The following is a 6,623-nucleotide window of genomic DNA, read 5'->3' on the forward strand; positions in this document are numbered from 1 at the left end:
TCATTGTTCCTCTAATGTGATTGGTCAATAAAAGTTAGATATAAGGGTCATTTGGCTAATTTTTTCATATAAGGACGTTTTGGTCATTTCTACCACAACATATGATTAGCACTCATTTAATGCCATTTGACTTCTTTAAAACACTTAACAATTAAGCAATCATTTGGTAAATGACTACTTTACCCTTGGTGCACTTTTATGGATACTTATTTCATATAGATTTGAATGAAAAGATCATTATACCCTTAGTTACCGTTTACGCCATTTAACCATTCAATCCAACTTTATGACATTCTACCTCATTTCTCTTCAATGACATCACCCCTTACACTTATAATGGCCATATCTGGAAATACAGTAAATTGACCATTTTACCCTTCCATTCAAAAAAAAGAAAATACTTGAAAAGGTAAATTTCATACCTTAGGGCATCGAAATAATAACGCGGGGTTTATATGTAACGAGTTATGGCAGAGAGCCAAGGGAGAGTTGAAACCCCGCTGCAGGTACCACCAACCACTAATGTAGAAGAGAACAACTGGTACCTCACCCCAGTACAGAACAGAGTTGAACTGATTTATGGTCTTTCTAGTCAACATCAACCCTCAGAGTTTAAGGGTACCATAGACTCGGTAGTAGCAGAAGAATGGTTTAGGTCTGTAGAACGTACAATAGCCTTGTTCCCATGAGGACCGGGAGAAGATCCGGTATGCGAGTTTCTTATTTCGGGGTGATGCCCGAATTTGGTGGGAATTAATAGAAGATACCTATGAGTGGCAGTGATGACTTAGGAAGAATTCAGACAGGAGTTTGAGGCCAAGTGCAGAACAGAGGACCGAGTTCATGAGAAGGTCCAAGAATTTATCAGTTTGTAGTAGGGGTCTAGTACCGTGAAGGAGTACTCAGTGAAATTAACTCCCTTGCTAGGTTCGCACCTGGGATAGTTAGTATTCAGTATTGAGAAGAGACAAGTTTGTTCATGGGTTGAAGCCAGAGATAGCTCGGGATATATGATGAGCTCCGATCCCCCTCGAACGTATAGTGAGGCCTTGAGGCGAGCAATGAGGGCAGAAATATTTGAGAATAAAATTCTCCCAGTAGGTTCCTCGCACGAAGGACGAAGTGAGCCATCCTCGCCCCATAGAGAGAGAAATTTGAGGGTGTGAAAAGCAAAGACATGAAGATTAATAGAAGAAGTTTCAGTCTAGGCAAAATAGAAGAGATTGGAGGAGTAAGTGGCCCAGGATGGAGGGTTTCCTCTTTGCCTTAAATGTGGGAGGAACCACCCAGGAGAGTGTCTAAGAGACCAGAGGGTGTGTTATAGGTGCCGACAGCCAGGGCACTGATGAGAGATTGTAAAGCTCTCTTCCACCACCAGCACAGAGTTCTGGAGGTACTAGTGCCAAAGTGTTTACGGTAGCTCAAGGGGAAGTCGAGGCAGCCATCAGCAGTTACTGGTCAGTTGTTATTTCATGATGTTCCTTTATATGCCTTAATTGATTCAGGAGCCATCATTCTTCAATATCTTATGGGATGATGAAGATTATGTTTGAAACCTACAGAGTAACTCAACCCATTAAGAGAGGTACCCGATGGGGTTAGTGTTCTGACGTAAGAGATGTGTCAGGAGAGTCTGTGGTGATCTATAGTTGATTTAATAGTTTTTGATATGCCCGACTTGATGTGATATTGGGCATGGATTTCCTAGGGAGGTATGGAGTAGAAATTGATTGTCGGAAAAGAAAGCGAGATTCAATCGTATGTGGAGACAAATTTAGTTTTGGAGAAGGCCATCAGTTGAGCATGTTGATTAGTAGTGTGAGGCTAGAAAAATGTTGAGAAAGGGGTGTTCGGAGATATTGCCCCTGTAGTGCAGAGTGGTGATGTTCCACAGCCAGAGATTCAGAGGGTGCCAGTAGTTCGAGATTTTTTAGATGTGTTTCCGGAAGAGTTATCGGGTTTCCTCCAGAAAGAGAGGTTGAGTTTAGTATTGAACTAGCATCAGGAACAATACCAATATCTAAAGCCCCTTATCGAATGGCCCCAATAAAGCTTTAGGAATTAAAGAAGCAACTCCAAGAGCTTTGGATAAAGGCTTTATCCGACCGAGTCATTCTCTGGGGAGCTCTAATTTTGTTTGTGAGAAGAAAGATGAGTCACTACGGATGGTGTATTATGAGAGCTAAATAAAGTGACAGTGAAGAATAAAACACTACCCGTATAGATGATTTGTTTGATCAGTTGAAATGAGCCGCAGTGTTCTCTAAAATTGATTTAAGGTCAGGGTACCATAGGTAAGAGTGGCTAAGCAAGATGTAGCTAAGACTGCCTTCGTACAAAGTATGGGCATTATAAGTTTGTAGTGATGTCGTTTGGCTTGACTAATGCCCCAGCAGTTTTTATGGACTTGATGAACCGGGTATTCCATGATTATTTGGATAGTTTATAGTGGTTTTCATTGATGATATCCTGGTTATTCTAAGTCGAGGGAAGAGCATGAGGAACACTTGAGCATAGTGTTGCAACGATTGAGAAAAAAGAAGTTGTATGCCAAGTTTTCCAAGTGTGAGTTTTGGCTGACCAAGTGATATTCTGGGCCATACCGTGTCTAAAGAAGGAATTTCAATAGATCCAAGTAAAGTGAAGGGGATCTTGAAGGCAGAGGCCGAAGACAGTGAAAGAGGTCAGAAGTTTCTTAGGCCTAGCAGGTTACTACCGGCGTTTTGTAGCAGGGTTTGCCCAGTTAGCTAAATCGTTGACAACTGGTGTGCTGTCGTAGGCAACAAGATTAAAAACCTTCCTAACCTAACTACTGAACTGTAAATAGGGTAAGCAAGAGTCGATCCCACGAAGAGTGTCTAGCCGAATTTTCTATGATGTGAATAAGGTTGGGGGGTTTTGAGTAAAACAGAAAACAATCTTAGCCAAAAACAAAACAAAACAATTCAATTCGAAATCAATTAATATAACGAAACTTGGTCTCAGTCACATCCACCATCAGAATCTTACAACTGATTATTGATGCAAATTAAATCATTTCATACCTGATATTCACCGTTTGATCTATTTCCTATCTCTCCTTAATGTAAAATTAAGAAACAAGCGATCTTGATTAATCTTACCACTAAACAACCTAGACAAGCGCTCAAATTAATCTAATGGCAGCCTTAAGAATTAGGAAATCGATGAGCTAAACAACACAACACAAGCGGTTGTATTTTATTGTGAATGTTCTTCTTAAGATTACTAATTCCTGACGCAACAAATTATTAACCCTAATTGCTTCACAAGTTAGAGGGATCAAACATTACGGATTTGATATCAAACTTAGCAGTAGATTGGAACAAATAGTACACTAGTGGGCCTCCTAGTAATTAAATGCATCAATCATGAAGATATGCACAGAATAACATTCAATACTCAGATACGAAAATTGAACATTAAATAAAATAGATTAGTACTCACAGTTGGTTGATTCCGAGGTCTCCGTTTCCTTCGACCAAGTATAAAAGTTTAGCCTCTCATGGCCATAACAAAAACTCAAAGAAAGAAAAATTCCATAGGAGAAGAGAGAGACGTGGTCCCCCTCAAAAACCGTATATTCATCCTTTAGCAAAATCCAATCCAAGTATTTGAATCCCACTAAATCTCCTAAAAGAAAATATTCAATCTCCTAAAATAACATTAACCTAATTTGATTCTAATTAATAAAATAAAGTCTAATACAAAATAGGAAAATAGTGTGCCAGCTGTAATTTTCGTGCAATAGGTCTTCAAATCTTCCAATAAAAATTGCCTTTGAATTGCATGACAAGGTAGAATGTTCCAGAACGTCCAGTGCAGATGCGTCAACTCAAGCCCGATTACAACCTTGATGCAGCAAGTATCTCTCTAAACTCAAAACATGAAAGTTGTAGATCTATTTCTTAGCGTTCTACAGCATTTTAATCATCTCAATCGGAGCTTGGTGAGAGAGTTATGCCCAGATTACAAAACAACATTGAAACTATCTGAATTCACTTAATTAGTTCCGTTTTGCAATTAACGCCTCCATTTGCATCCTAAATCAAAATAGAAATAATGAGTATATTTGGGAAGCAAATAAGTATAAAAGACTAAACATTAAGGGGGGTAAATATGACATTTTGCATTTCATCAACAACTCTTACAAACAGAGGACTCCTTTTACTTGGTTAGAAGCATGTGAGGAGAGTTTTGGAGAGTTGAAGAAGGGTTAACGACAGCTCTCGTGTTAGTGTTACCGCAGGAGGGTGTAAATTGTGACATTTATACAGATGTCTCACTGCAAGGACTTGTGCAGTGTTGATGCAGTTAGGTAGGGTGATAGCATATGCTCTTGGCAATTGAAAGAGTATGAGACGAGATACCTACGCATGACCTAGAGTTAGCAGCCGTGGTCTCGCATTAAAGATTTGGAGGTATTACCTTTATGGTGCCAAGAGTAATATCTACACCGATCATAAGAGTTTAAAGTATTTCTTCACTCAAAAGAGCTGAATATGAGATGAGAAGGTGGTTAGAGCTGGTAAGGACCATGAGTATGAGATCAAGTATCAACCGGGGAAAGCCAATATAGTGCTGATGCCTTGAGTAGAAAAGCCTATCTGTCCGGCTCACTAAGCAGAAGAGTTACTAGAAGAATTGTGTAGGACAGATTGAAGTGAAATTCGTTAAAGGTCGGTTTTAATTTTTGCAATCTTTGTAATAGCAAGTGTACAATTCTGATCATTTGTGATCATTTTCCCATATATACAATTCTGTTCGTATAAACTTGTACCAATATTATTGTAAATAGTTAGAATACGATCTCATATGTAAAGAACGCAGAAATTGTAAATACTCATGAAAGAATGTGAAAAGCAATATCTTTATTAATGAAAAGGGAAAGTACATAAGCATGAAGGGAGAAAACAAGAGAAGCGGATCACTAATCCTCCTCCCCAAGCTGGTCGTCGGCCGCTTGATCGAACGCGGGCTCTTCTGGAACAAACTCAGCATGTTCCTCCCTCGAGTCGGGTCCTTGAACCGCTTCCTCAGCTTCAGCCTACGCTATGGAAGCAAGCTCGTTTCGGTAATCGTCAAGGAGGTCAGACAGCAAAGTGACACGACCTTGAGTAAAGTGGAGCTCGGCCTCAAGCACTGATCGCTGCTTCTCAATACTCTTCCACAGCTTTCCCCTTTCCCTCTCTACTCGCATGGCCTACTCAGAGGCTATCTTCAGCTCTTAGTCTTTCTCACCGACCTCATTGGTGAGTCTGGCCACCGTCTTCCGGAGCTTATTCATCTCCTCCCCGTGCCTCTCTAGTTCGACCTTATGAAAGTCCACTGTGCGAAGAGCAGCGTTCCTTTCATTCAAGTACTGGTTCGCCGAGGTGGTGGACAAATCTCTCTCTGCTTCAGCGGCCGCCAAGTCCTGTTTAAGCCGCGCATTCTCTTCCCTCATCTCCACCAATCCCTCAACAGTCCCAAGCTGGACCTTCTGCAGGGACATGTGCATGGAGAGCAGGGCCTGCATAGCAAAGAGAATAAAGTTATTTATATCACATAAGCAAATATCCTCACCAAGGGCAGCTCATTTACTTGGCTCGGGTGGTGGAAGGATGTGGTCATCAGGTTCATGGTACCGGAAGCCACGAATTGCTTGAAAACCTCTACAAGCCCGCATTCGAGCAATACAAAGACTACCGACTGTAGATGATCCGGTAGATGTCTCATTGACTCCAAGAAGGGGGTGCCAATGCCCGCGGAGGGTAGAGTCCCCCTATGGCTCTTTTCTCGACCTCCTCCTGGGGACTGAGGTAGCCTGTTGTCCTACCTGTTGACCCCCGGGAGTGATGGAGATGTCAGTCGTGCCCCTAGCTGGCCTTATCAAGCGAAATGCCTGGTAAGGCTATGACCTCTCGGGCTGGACACCCAAACCCACTGGTTTGGACTCCAACTCTTCGGTTCGAATCTGCCTCCTCTTTTTAGGCCTTTAGGTCGTGGTTTTCTGCTTAGGGCGAGTAGCGCCCTCAGGTCAGGTCGGATCGGTTGCTGATGTGACCCCGCCGGAGGGACCGCTGGGAGCTGTTCCAGTTAGTCCGATGGCACCCCTTCGGGGGAAGGAAAATTGCCTTAGTCGTGGTGACTTGGGCATTTTGGGAGGCATCGTTGCTGCACGTGGACATCGTTAGTAAAATAGTTCACTACACGCAAAGTCAAAAAAAAAATAAAAATCGAAGTTTACACGATATGGTCTCCAGGGTCACTTTTGAATTGAAGAAACCGTATTTCCGTAGATTTGCGATTGTCACGAGTAGCCTCGCGTCGCGACTTGCTTCGGGTAGAAAATCGAAGGTTATGATTCTGTCTGGGTCTGTGAGCAGATCTAAATTGGTCGTTTTGTTAACTGCCAGAAAAATAAACAGCTCATTAGCGAAAAGCAAAAATCAAGTCAATAAATTCGCAAAGAAAAAGAACCTACTCGGCTCCTGGAAACGACAAAGACCGTCATGACGAAAGAAAAATAACTTCGTCTCATACGGTCCTACATTACTCGGATAACTGTGTATCCCCGTTTCTATGGTAGTTCGCCTGGACAAGTAGTAGGAATCCTTGTCTTT

Source organism: Pistacia vera, unplaced genomic scaffold (genome assembly GCF_008641045.1).
Source record: "Pistacia vera cultivar Batoury unplaced genomic scaffold, PisVer_v2 Contig944, whole genome shotgun sequence".
NCBI classification, from domain to species: domain Eukaryota; kingdom Viridiplantae; phylum Streptophyta; class Magnoliopsida; order Sapindales; family Anacardiaceae; genus Pistacia; species Pistacia vera.